We start from the raw sequence: 14,624 nt of genomic DNA on the forward strand, positions 1-14,624 counted from the left end.
AGAAATTATTGATTAAAGCTGAAAAAAAACCTTTGTCTTACATAAACATTAGTCCAGACCCAAAATATTTTCAACCCAATAAATTCTGTATTAAAAGGAGAGTAAAATAGATKATTTATATACTCATTTTCCAGGTGACTCAGGGTTTTGAGCATATCTTTCATGAAATTTCATTAATTCTCTGAAAGTAAAAAGTACCTCATGCACATCAAGATCCTGCAGCCCCACTGCATACCGTAGTTGCTATGACTCATTGGGAAAAGAAAAATGTAGGTCAGGATGTATCCTCAAGCCTCTGAGGCAGAACCCATGAAGATATTTAACATACAGAGACATGCAAAAAGTACAGATTTTCTATTTGTTTTTCAATATAAAGAACTGCTATACAGAACTAACACTCTCTTTGAAACCTAGACAGCAAACATCTTAACACCAAAAAGTGGTGTCAACAAAGGGTTTTCAGAAAAAAAATCCTCAACTACATCCAGTAATAGTCTTTGCCTGGACTCCTTCTAGAGCCTTCTCAAGGSCTGACTGCACTTTGCTGTGCTGCTGGACATTGTCCTTTACCCCACAATCTTCTTTCACAGAAATTAAAACACTGCTACCAAAAGTCTATTTTGTAGGCAAAATGGAAGTAACTTGTGTCTATACTTCATTCAAGAAAAATTATAATAAGATAAAATTTTCTCAATGAAAAAGAAATCCACATTAACCAAACCAGTTCAACAGCCTGCCTTTTTCTTTGGGACCATATTAGTCAGCACAATTTTATCTCACCTCATTTCTGTGACTGAAGATTGAAGAACCAAAAGGAACAAAAATGGGAATATATGTGTTTGTTCTCAACATAAACATTGCAAGACACAAATGACATCATTTTTGGCAGAATAATAAAGAATAAAAATGGTTAATTCCTTTCCTTATCATTACCCTTAGAGTAGATTCTGCAGTTTTCCGGTTTTTGGCAGCCTGTTCTTTTAATGCATATTTGAACAAATGCCAGTTTGTTCCTCCTCCCCAGAGTCTGCTTGGGATCGTGGTACTTCATGTCTGCAGAGACAAGAGGGCTGCCCTGTCCTGGATTACTGAAGCTTTGTGTTCTAAAAGAAAATTTTCAAATGAGGAAAATCAAGTCACTCCTACATAAATTTTCCCTTATTTTTAGGGGTTTTTAATTCTTTCCCACTGAAYAGGTATTAGAATAACATTAGGAATATAATTTAAGATCCTTCAATGTACCTAAAAATGCCAAGGTAATTTTTGAGTCTGAGGTAAAATGTGCCATCAAAATAAATTTTTCATTACTCAGTCCTGATTCACTGAGAAACTTAGGAAAAAGAATTATATATAAATTTGTGTATTTTTATGGTTAGAGATAATTCTAAGATTAGAAATGCCAGGTCAAACCTAGAATAAAGAAGTGTCAGAGAAAACTGCTGAACTATCAATTTTTGTATCAGAAAGTTAAGCCTCAAGTCATTGGAATTAGGYTGAACTCACTTTGTTGTTTCATTCCCACAGATCAGATTCACTGAGTATCTGACCTGCTGAGGTACTGGCTCTTTTGGCATCACAGCTTTCTCAGTTTCTCTATTAAGTGAGAGAAGTTATGCAAGGATTATTTTTGTGCTGAGAAGATAAAAAAAATAACAGTTAAAACCAATTTTTTAATCTGCGCAAACCCAATTGTGTAAACTCAGCTTCAAGGAAATTGTGTCTGCTGTTTCTTAYATTTAATCTTGCATAAGTGAGAAACCACTGCAGACGAATCTATAGGAGAGACAAGTGAGAGATCAAAGGCAATGTGAACTAGGACCAATGCTACTCACATTGCTTCTCACAGAATGACMAGGGGAAGCATAAAGAATGGATGAAAGAGAAAAAAAAAAATGCTCAACTAGAAAGGGAAAAGTTGTGGAAAGCTTGAATACATGAAGACAAGAAGCAAAATATAAAATTTAAAAAAGGAAAACYGCAGTCTTTTGGATTTGTACTTTTATCTTAAATTCTGTAATCAGATTTTTGTCTCCAGGCTTTCAAACAACTGCCATGAGAACAATTATATGTTATTATGACTATCAAATATAATAATTCATGAGAGATGGTAGAGGCTTGGAAGGGACATTACACTTTCTTCTCCCACATGAAATAACAGTAGAAAGTAGTTAAATAAACAGAAATACAAAAGGGATTTATTCCTAAGAATTTTCACTCATGATTGTTCTTCATGGGAAGAATAGGGAAAATGAAAGAGTTGTGGTGAAAATGACTAACTTTTAATGTACTTATTGTGCATATGGATTTGCTTTGTAAGATTCRGAAGCACTTTTTTGCCAGGCTTTTTTAAAAAAGACTGATTTGTAGAATCAATAAATACTTCAGCCACTACCTTCCTGCATTTGCTCTGAGAGTTCTTTGCAATTTTCTGGCATAAATGGGCCTTAATCCCACAATTTTCCCAGCAATTTCCCAGTCCCCTTACTCATTACAGCCAGAAAATTGTTATCTCATCATCTTCATCAGATTCTTTTACACGGATACTAGCATATGGCAGGACAGAGCACTTTCAAACTTCAATCATCTTCACGTTTAGGCTGAAAACTAGCAAATGATTCTTATTATGTCCTAGCCTCCCTGATCTTTTCCAAATGACTCTTCTTGAGAGAGAGAGAGAAAGAGAGAAAGAGAGAGAAATAAGACCCAAACCAGAAAATTTGCTTTAATGTAAGCTGCTCCATTTCAAAATCTCCTTTTTATCTCCAACCTTTCCATCTCAAATTTGAAGATTACCTTTTTACTTACATGGTTTTTCTAATACCCATACATTCAGCTTTAACTAACATGAGGCTGTTTGGCAGTTTATTTTGTTTTCTTCTGTTGCTGCACTTTAAAGTTTCTTGACTCACTTTTTTTTCAAATTCAGATATTTAATATCTAGGTATTATTTAATAAATATTTAATAATATTTAATAATATTAACACTGACATACGAGGAGCATGCATGCACGTATGTGTGGAACACGTGTGGCACTGGAGGTACAGAGATGGGTTTACAGCAGAGGGTGCAGCCTCTGTTTCAACCATCTTACTCCATGAGGAAGTTTCAGGAGGTCRGAATTGCAAGATATTACATTCTTCATTAAGGCACCAGCTGCTTTGTTATGCAAACTGAAGGTTGAGAGATTTCAATTAATGATGATTGTGAGGTCTACTAATATTGACTGCTGTCTCCATTATTGATCTGGAGTGCTAGTAAAATTCCTCTAGCCTACCGTGCCAAGCAGGGTTTTGAGAAGAGCCTGCATTCTCCTCCTCCTGCTGAACTGCAAACTCCCGCATCTCATTAAAATTAATGTGATTTTGTGCCCGATGACGGCAGGTTGACTTGCAGTTTTGCTGGCTTTGTGGGTAATTTTCCCTACCATGCCTTCTTCAATTATTTCTTAGCTAAATAATTCATAGCAATCTTACAAAAGTAATAAGCATACTTATTGCTTTTTAATTGATATTACAAATGGAAAAGAAAAAAATAAGAGAAAGGAGAAAGAAAAACGCAGCATTTTCTGCTTATACATGGTCTTCTGATCTCTCACATGACAAAGACTGGTTGTAGCTGGGTCACTGTGTGCTGCTCACTAACCAACCCTCCCCCAATTTTGCTACACATCTSTAGATTTCATGAAGTAAGGGATTTTGTATGTCCAATATTGACAGCCCTATGTGAGTTATTTTGTRGTTTGAAGCAGATGACTGGAATTAAGTAAGGCTGGAATTTTGAAAGTCCTGAGAGGCATTAACGAAAATAAACTCATTCAAATAAATGGACATTTGTAGAAAAGTGAGCCAAAAAGCCTTTGAAAATAAAATTTCTCTATTAATAAATACTTTTAAAAGTATATAAATGGAAAACAATCACRCAGAGCATTTCCAGTAAGGAACAGGTATTCTGTAGGCAGGACATGAAAATCTTGGGAGTAACTTTTTAGATTGCAGTAGTCGATGGATCTCACTCAAATTATTCTTTAAAAATAATATTAACTCAAAATTTCTACCTTTATTTTGAAGTTATTACAAAATTTATGTAATCTGACTTCTCACTAACACATGCACATATTCCTAATTAGAATCCTACCTTCTTTCCCGTCATTTGCACAAGACATGGCTGTTCTTCCCACAGGAGATTGTTGCCATGGAGGGGAACGTGAGTGATGGTATCAGACCTACCAGAGAATAACTGAGCAGGAACATCTTCAGGGACTGTCCTTCCAAACCCTTCATTGCTGCTGCTCCCAGTCATGGAATCATAGAATCATTTGGAATGGAAAAGACATCTAAGTTCCTCAGGTCCACAATTAACATAACACTGCCAAGCCACCAGTAAGCATGTCCCCAAGTGTCACAGGTACTTGCATTTGGAATGCCTCCAGGGAAGGCAGCTGAAGCACTTCCAGCAATCTCAGCAGGAAGGCTCTAAAAGCCTTGCAGATGCAGGATTTGCCCAGCTCACAGCTGGATATCAAAGTCAAACCGAAAGATTTATGTAGAATGGGTTTCCTGAAGATAAACTGCCTTTTTCAACCACAAACCATGCACAGACTAGAAGATTCTTCAGAGCAATCTTCAGCGGAAAGGGCCTTGGAGGAGATTTCCCATCGTGAGACACTTCAAGTGATAGAACAGATGTTTACCAGGTAAAAAGTCTTGTGTTTTTCACAGACACCAAGGAACCCACCAGGCTAGGAATTGCAATCCCTAATCACACGGTTGGAGGAACTCCTCAGATAACAGGTTTCTAGTAGATATTACACATTTAGGTGGAAACTACCCAGACTCATTCTCCTGCCTTTTTCTGCTGATTCCAAGAATACTCCACAGTCTTAAGATGGAATTTCTCTTGGCTTCAGTGGAAGTTTTATAATTATGAGAATTATCTGTATGGGATTCTCACACCATTATCAGACCATCCTCAGCAGCGGCACCACTATCATAAGAGGACAAACATCAAAGAGGCAGAGATCTAGAGAGCCAGAGAGGACAAGTAAGAATTTCTCCACAGTTCATCGTTCTTTCTTTGACACTTCTAAAACCCCAACTAGATTCTGAGACCTTGAAATTGTCAAAGTTGAAAAGTTTTGAAATTGAAAAGTTTTGTTTTATTCCAAATCTTGTACTATTTTTTTTTTCTTTTGTTTTTGCTGAAAATCCTGATGTCTTTTGTCATTTTGGCTCCACAGATTGTTTTTTGATCTAAACCATTATTTTCTCAAATTGTGCGACAATAAGTTTGATCTAGGTCCCAAAATCTGGAACCCAAAATTGGCTGAGTTTAAATCTGGAACATATTTTTTTCAGCTGAGAGGTTGAAAACAAAAGCCTAGACAGTCAAGAATTTAYAGTGGGAATATAGCTAGGAGCACTACATGGTGCATAAGAAGGAAAATCTGAACCCATTTATAATTTCTAACAAACCCAGTGATTCACAAATTAATTAAAAAAGACACATTAATTTACAAGATTTTTGAGTGTCTGCATCTGATTTAGACAGAAAGGTAATYGTCCTATTTCTTGGAGACACAGAAAGAGTATTTGGCAGAACTTGAGCACAAAGAGATCAGAACGTTTTTAATATGAAGTTCCTTTCTGGTCCCTTTTCACTAAGARTACATGAGAATTTTACAGGCTGTGAAAAATGAAGTGGGTTTGTTAAGTAGCTGTTAAGGTCTTCTGATTTTGGAGATGATAATTATTTTTTCAAACATTYCTTGGAAATTTGTCTTCCATCGTCAAATTGGGAAGGAAATTGTTTATGGAAATTATGTTTCATTATGTTATTCTTCAAATAAATTATATTTCTGTATCTGTCCTTCTTCTTCCTCCTAATTGTCCTTGAAGTGATTTTCCTCTAGAAGCCAGTGAAACTAGGAATGCTTGTTGTTAAACACCTGTATGAAGTTTGTCTCTCAAGAACTATATTTTTTGTTGTTTGGACTCTTGTAAGTATGAATGTTCTGAAGAGGTCTCCATGGCTTTAAGGACATTATAATATATTTGACCAGAATTTTAACTTTTCTCAAATATACTGCTACTCTCTGGAGAGCTTCTTTGCTTTTTAAGGTAGTTCTGACTGACATCCTCCAGAGTCCCTTTCTCAGACAAGATCAGAGGCCCTCCCTTCTGGAGAAAGACAGTAGCTTTTATAAGTGTTCTCCTTGCACCTTGCAGTAGAACTTTAAAGCCTGTATAGAGAAACAAAATGTGAATTTTCCAGGCAACTTCTTTCTCCATATCTTCCAGCAGTTTTGAAAGGTGATTCAGAAAAAGATTAATTTAAAAGTAGAATTCCTGCCAAAATAAATAGGTGATCCTGCAGGACCTCTGCAGGCTGAGAGGCAGCCCAAGCAGAGAAGCCTGCTCTGCAGAAAGCTCTCTTTCCACAGATCTGTGAATGTCTTGCCCTGCAGACAGTCATGCAAGAAATCCTAGAATCCTAGAATATCCTGAGTTGGAAGAGACACACAAAGATCATCAAACTACAACTCCTGGTCCTGCATAGAACATCTCCAAGAATCATGTGCCYAATTGTATTGTCCAAACATTTMTTGAATTCTGTCAGGCTTGGTGTTATGACCACTTCCCTGGGGAGCCTGTTGCAGTGTCTAAACACCCTCTGGGTGAAGAACTTTGTTCTAATATCCAATCTAAACCTCCCCTGACACARCTTCAGGCCATTTCCTCYGGTTCTGTCAYTGCTCATGACACAGATCAGTGTTTGCCCCTCCTCTTCCCCTCACAAGGAAGTTRTAGSTGCACTGAKGTCTCCCCTCAGTCTCCTCCAGGCTGAACAGTCCAAGAGACCTCAGCTATTCCTCATACAGCTTCCCCTCAAGGTCCTTCATCATCTTCATAGTTCTCCTTAGGACACTCTGTAGTTTAATGTTAATTTTGTGACCCCCAAAACTGCCCCCAGCACTGGAGGTGAGGCTGCCCCAGCCCAGAGCAGAGGGGACAATCCCTCCCTTGCCCGGCTGGCGATGCTGTGCCTGATGTCCCCAGGACAGGGCTGGCCCTCCTGGCCCAGGGCACTGCTGGCTCCTGTTCAGCTTTGTGTCAGCCAGGAACTCCATGATGAAAGAGAGCAGAGGGACACCACACAGAACTCAGTGTTGAGCACTCAGAGAGTGTCCCTTCTCCGCTTTAAGAAAGCATAAGTAACTTACTGAATATTTCCACACTGTATTGTGCTACAGGGTACAAAGTACCTCCCACAAAAAGACAAGCAGGAGATGAGAAATTGCCAGATTTTTCATTTACCTTTTGGATCTTCCTGTTCAGAAGCTAACAATCACAGAATCGTTATAACAGAGACTGAGTCTGCAGTGTTTTTTAATTCACCTCTTTTTTTCCAGAGCTACTCAGAAAACTGCAGAAAATATGTTATTTTCTTGCAAACAACCACTTTACATAGAGAAAGGTAACAACGTCTTTTCATCAAAATGTCATGGTTTAAAGTATGCTGATAATCCCGTTCTTTCCTTTTCCAACACAGAAAAAATACCTATTTCCCCAAGGTAAATTTTTGCAGCCTGCCAGGACAACACTATGAACATTTTTTTTCATCCAAGAATCCCACTGTATTTTGTAGATGTTAATACACTATTTTAGAAGAATTTGATATCATATGGGGTCTGTATATCTGTATACACATGCTGTTCTCACATGTGAAAGCTGAGACACTACTATTACTTAATCATTTTCTGCGTTTTACAAAGAATTTGTAATACAACTGACTGAGTTGTCTCCTCTTCCAAGCCTGTTATTCAACCTTGATGTGGAAGCCATTCTCCAAACGCCATACGAAGCATGTCTTAAAGCTGAATTTTTTAATATGCAACCACATCTAAGCAAGAATTTTCTAGCAGCATTTCAGGTATGGCATGCCAGATGCATTTCACTTTCCAGAGATTCTTTGGAGAAGTTCTGGAGAAGGGGAGCTAACATCTGACTGTCAGCAGGGCACATCATGGATATCATTCTCCACATTTGGATTATCCCAGTTTGCAAGGTCAGGAGATGTTCCCCGTATTGCAGATGACAGAAAGCTTTAATGGGGTGCTACAGTCCCACAACCCTCTTTTCAAGTGTCTGAGAACACAATGAAAGGAAAGAGAGTGCAACAAAGCTGTGCTGCTACATGCTGCCCTAAAGCTGTTTGGGTATAATCTGTCAGCCATGATGAAGGCATCATTCCCTTACTCAAACCTTTTAATCAGTAATTCTTTCTAAAATGATAGTGCTTTTTCACTCATGAAGAAATTTTCCCAGGTCTCAGGTGGGTTTTATCTTCTTGATTTCCTTCATCAGTATGGTCAGATAACTGCATTTCTGTAAATTGCCATGCTAAAGGAAAGCAAATGCTACAAAAGTTTCTTGAGTTGCTAAGCAAGGGAGAATACATTTGGTACTGCTTTTTTTGGGGTTTTTTTTGGTTTTTTTGTTTGTTTGTTTGTTTTGTTTTGGGGTTTTTTGGCGTTTTTTTTTGGTTTTGTTTTTTTTTTTTTTTTTTTTTTTTTTTTTTTTTTTTTTTTTTTTTTTTTTTTTTTTTTCAATTTGTTTTTTTTTTTTTTTTTGCTTTTTTTTTGTTTTGTTTTCAAGAGAGAAAATGTAGTGCAAGATCAACTAGTATCCTGTGTATTCAGGCAAGKTAGAAAGGAGCAATTGTATTGCCATACACTCGGTTTAGTGGTGGTAAATTTTGCTGTATGATTTTCTCCAAGATTAGGGCAAAGTTGTCTTTCATTCCAATTTTGTTTGGTTTACTTGTGAAAAAAAATGAATAAACAAAAGCAACTAAAAAAAAAATCCAAAGTAAACAAAAAAAACAAACAAAAAACAAACAATGAAACACAACACAACAAAACAAAAGAAAACAAAAACCAACCAAAAACAAAACTGAAGGATTCTATTGTTGAGCTTAAAATACAAAGACTGCCATAAGGACCTTAATATCCATCATGATCTTGCTRCTGTGCTGATGTACTCTGAAAGGGTTTTCCTGGGAAGGGGTCCCCTTAAACACCTCTCAAGAGCACCACAGCCCTGGCAGCCAGATRCACAGAAGGCTGAGAGAGAGTTCACACTGGGAGCTGGTAGGCAAAACACACTTATGGTGGTCTGTCAAAAAATGTGAGCAGATTATGTGAGTGATGGACAAATGTCATTCCAGCCCAGCACTGCAGTGGTTCTTGGCTTTATCTGCATGTTAGCAAACAATCCCCAGACTCTCCTGCTCTGAGATCCCTGTGCTCTTGCAGTAGCCAGGGCAGTAAGATCCTGCACCACCCTGTCCGTATCCATCCASATGCTGTCTGTCTCTGCTGCCCTTACTTGAGGCAATTTTACTGCATGGTSTCCTTGACCCATGAATGGCACAGTGGACAGAGGATCATTCCTCTCCAAGCACAGCTATGAAGGATTCACAGGATCTGCAGGCAGAGGCAGATGTGATGAGGGAGAGCTAAGGGAGAGTCCCTGCATGATGGAAAGGGTTCATCACCTTCTTACAGCTCTTTTCTACCATGTCCTGAAGTCCTTCAGGGAGAACGTCCAGCCCCAAGGGCTATGTTTATGCAGGTAAACAAAACAAGGCTGGGAGAGAGCTTTGAGCAGTGGTGAGTAATTTTCTATAATTCTTTCATTTTCAGCATATTCCTTTGTATGATTTTAACACCTATCAACAAGTATTTTCTGTGGTATTGTATGGGCATGGATCAGATTACAGTTTGGGCTTTAAGAAAAAGAAACCATTTTACCAGAAGGGCGAGAATGAGAAAAACCTTTCTGGGAAGAGTTACAGAATTTCTATGACATACTCTAAAATCACAATTGTCTGTTATGAAAGCTGTGCATTTAGCATCAATAAATCTGCACAGCTTGCATTCAGGAGTTCTGAAAGAASCAGCCCTCTCTAGACCACTACAACCATCTTAAAAATAACTTCYGAAACAGTGATACAGATGCCTGGACAAAGCAAGTACTGTGTGAATATTTCAAAAAGCATGAATGAACAGATCCAAGTGATTAGAGGTCTGTCAATCCAGCATTGATCTTCGACAAAATAATGGAAAATGTGCTATGGGGATTGATTCATAAAGAATTAATGCAAGGAAATGCAACCAACTCCAATAAAGATGGGAAGCAGACACAATCAAACTCACATGATTACTTTTTCAGATTAGACAGGAAGTGTGGTTTGTACAGGCAAAAAGGCTGATAGGATAGACTTATATCCAGGATTAGTACTGCATGACATTTTATTTGTCAATAAATTCAGGATTATATAAAACTGAGTTGGCATTCCATATAGATTGGAAACAAGCTATTGATCAGTGTTAAATTGTAATCTTACATGAAGAATTATCATTAAGCAATTATGTTACTTCTGGGAGATTTCCCCTGCTTAAAACATTCATCAACACAGTCTGCGCAACAACTTTAAAATCATYACTAATGAAGTTTGGAAATGTCATCAAAATAAGGGTAACAAAGAAGRGCAGAAAGAAGAAAGGATGCCAGTAATTATTTAGCTAGTTAAATGCAATCCACTTCCATAAAAATAACTCAGAAAGAACTTGGGAGTGACCAAGGACAACCAGTTCAACCTGCTCTCTGAAAGGATCATGCTGASCAAAAATATTGGATAACTGGGAAGTATTCATTAGAATTACTCAGCACTAGAGCCATAGTGCAGAAAGCCCTATCAGTAACTTGTGAAATGGGAACGATTTGAGGAGATGTCATTAGAATAATGAAAATGTTAAAAAAAATCACCTGCTGTTTCATACTGTGTAAATTGTTCCAATAGTGGATACCGTTTCCCTGTATGAGCATTTCTTCTGTTRTATAGTGAGACCATCATAGCATTAACACAACCTTAATGCAATCACAGAATTACAGAACGGTTTCACTGGAAGGGATTTYAAARATCATCTCTTTCCAACTCCTCTACCAGGGGCATTAATACCTTCCACTAGACCAGGTGCTCAAAGTCTATTGACCTGATCTTGAACACTTCCAGAAATGGGGCATTCACAACTTCTCTGAGCACCCTGTTCCAGTGCCTCAGTTAAGAATTTCTTCCTAATATGTAATTTAAACCTKCCCTGTTTCAGTTTGAGTCATTGCTCCTTGTCCCGTCACTGCATGCCCTTGTAAATAGTCTCTCTTCATGTTTCTGCAGTGGTCCACTAGACCTTGAACCCTACCAACCTATATATAATAATAACTAAATTTTCAGTGTAACATGTATGCCAGGAGGCCAAATTCTCATATTGATGCTAGTCTTAACCAAAAGCAACATATGGTTTCTCAATAAACAAAAATCTGCTCTCAGATTATACTTCAGATTCTGTTGCATTGTCATGGTATGTCATAGTATAATATCACTGWCTCCTGTGGCTCATCTCTCCAAATGCACTGTTAATCTGTTATTTATACTATTCAAGGAAAATGATGAACAGAGAGATTTAGTTTATTTAAACCAAACTTTATTCCCACTCTCCTAGAAATAGCCTGATATACTGGTGACCCAACAAYGATATTTTAATAGTTTTTAAAAAATGTTTGAATATGAGTTGATAGGTTATTTTTGTAATACAAAATGTTATGTCATTGGGGTAAAAATTACTTGCTATTAACTCTGCATACTTGAATAAGAATCTGCCTACATAATTCAGCATTTGTTGGAAACACAGATAAAAGCAATACAGTTACTGTCCTCATTCATTGTCTTTCAGTGCAATTTCTAGAATACATGTAGGACATTTGTACCTAAACAGCTGTGATGGGCAAACTAATACTCTGTCTAGTAGTCAGTCCAGGTTATTATCATACAATCATTACTTGTTTGTTCTATGTCACCTAGAGGTTTCACTTGAAATGAGAGAATCACTGTTGGAGGAACTGCCTTTGCTCCGACAGCTTATGGCTTAACAGTTGAGACAGATGAATGCACTTCGTCTATTGTAATGAGGATTTTGCAGAGCAATTTACTTTCTGCTATGCTTGATTAAACCTATTATGCCTTTACTGACACTTGTGCAACCCCATTACCCTTTGTAGGTTTACACAGGTATAACAGGCTGGACCTCTAACAGGAATTAATTCTGTGATTTCTGCATAAGAACAAGCAGGACTCAACTCACTCTGTCTTAGCCATATTAGCTCAGCAGGATGGACAACAGCAAAAATTACCTGCAGTGAAACTGTATTTTTGGTTCTAAATTACAGGGATGTGACTAGATATGAAGAGGGAAGAGATCTCTGCTGAACTGAAAATACTTTGTTATAGTTAAAAAATAAAATATTTTAAATAGCAGGAGAATGCTTCAAAAACACTGAAGTAGCTACATGGAGTAGCATAACGTGTAAACAATTGCTTCTAGTCATTTAAGGACTGAATCAGTTGGCAAATCTAAGTAGAATGATATTACAGGCATGGTTTAAACTATGGGATCTATTACATCAATAAACAGGTATTTCAAAATCTATTTTGTTACTGAATATGAGAAAGATATTTTCTTCYTTGCCAAGACATTTACTATAGCTAGGGAATCCATATTTAATTCACTGCCTATTTCTGCTCACACAAACATCAAATGCAAACCCTTGAACCACCTTCTATGGAACAAATAGCAAGTGGGCAATGTTCAATTATGTGGTATTATATACGTAAGAATGAAYGTGGATTTTTAAAAAATATATCTTGCACTCCCAAATCCTTGTGTGCAAGATTTTGCAAACAAGTCTCAGTGCATCATCCCCTAAGGCAAATGTTTAACTAGTATCATAAATTACTTGACTTATATTAGCTTTACTAAGAAAATAGTTTTTGAGCAGTTATTGCAAATAATCATGAGTCCAGCTTTGGAATAGGCCTACAGACAATATACTAGCACCAAGAAGCATAGCAATGTGTATCCATTTAAAACCTATTCAATGTGAACAGCACAAAAATTCCCAAGTTCATACTGAATTTGACTGCAAAGCTCACTGTTTGCCCACGTCTMCTCTTTCTGCAAAATTAGTGGCATATGTGGTGAAAGAGCTTTTCAATAGGGAATTAATTGACATGAATAAGTACTTAGCTGTTGATCACAATATGACTAAAATTTCTGCCATGATATTTTGTCATCTGTTCAATACAATTGGTATCATATGGAAGCTATGTCTGCCCTAGCAAGCAGAATGGACCAAGAGGAGCAGACTCTAGACAGAAATGTATGGGCTTTTGAACCCAATATCCCCATTGTAAGAGTTTTTTATTTATTATTAGATTAACTCTACTGTGATCCCATAGCCTGCAGGCCTATTTGTGGTWGGAGCACAATAGGTGTGCCTCGGGAGCACATTTTCCATTTTAATTTCTTGCAAAACCAATTCAGCTTGGCACTCAGAAACATCTGCATGCTGTGAGTCAGAGCAGGGACTGCTGGGAGATGTATTTCAAAAGTATGTTCCTGTTCTGAACGAAAGCACTGATCCACCAGAACACCAGAAGGCTGTGCTGCCATTCAGSCAGACCTGGCAGGCTGGGGAATTGGGCAGAGAAGAGCCTGATGAAGTTGAACAAAGGCAAGAGCATTGCCAGCAGATCAAGAGAGGTCATCCTGCCCCTCTACTCAGTCCTGGTGAGGCCACATCTGCTTGGTTCTCTGCTCCTCAGGACAAGAGAGAAGTGGAGTTCCTGGGGCAGATGGAGCAGAGGGATAGGAAAATGATGAGGGGACTGGAGCTTCCCTCTTATGAGGAAAGGCTGAGGGAGMTGGGCCTGTTCAGCCTCACCARCAGTCTGGGGAGTGCATATGAGTATCTTTAGAGCAGCTGTCAAGAGGACACGCCAGACTCTTTTCAGTGGTGCCCAGCGAGAGGAGAGGGCAATGAACACAAACTGAAACACAGAAAGGTCATGAGGACAAACTTCTTCACACTGAGGGTGACTGAGCACTGGAATTGTCCACAGAGTTTTTGGTGTTTTCTTCTCAGCAGATATTGAAAACCTGCTGGACATGAATCCTGTGAAACCTGCTCTAGGTGAACTGGCTTTAGCCAGCGGGTGGACRAGACAACCTGCAGAGACTCAACCATGCTGTGATTCTGAAAAACACAAATGTACTCAGAGCGTCTCAATGAAAGTTTCTGGTCTCAATCAAAATGAGGAAGTGAAGGAACACACAGAAAACACTCAGACATCAAAGAGTACTAAAATGTGTTTTTCAAGTTCATCTCAAGTTTAGAAATTGAGGAATTTGCTCTTGTTTATCAAAACTCATATGTCAGTTGCTGTGGGAGAAACATAGCAGAAAGAAAAAAAAAAATTGCTTCACTCACATGTGTCAGCTCMAATTGACCAAAAATGTTCAAAAAGGGACAAGTGAAATTTGTGACATGCATTAGGAAAGAAGGCTGAGAAAAATTAAGCACTATAAGCATTTAATTTTAAAACTGTACATAATGACATTGTTAAAAAGATGTTCTAGAAAAATGAAATTTTGCTTTGACGTGTATCTATACTATTTTTAAGCATCTATTCAATCTGTTTTGGTTAAGTACAAGAAATCTTTTTT

The sequence above is a fragment of the Malurus melanocephalus genome, unplaced genomic scaffold (assembly GCF_030028575.1).
Source record: "Malurus melanocephalus ecotype Western Australia unplaced genomic scaffold, MMel_1.1 scaffold_6, whole genome shotgun sequence".
NCBI classification, from domain to species: domain Eukaryota; kingdom Metazoa; phylum Chordata; class Aves; order Passeriformes; family Maluridae; genus Malurus; species Malurus melanocephalus.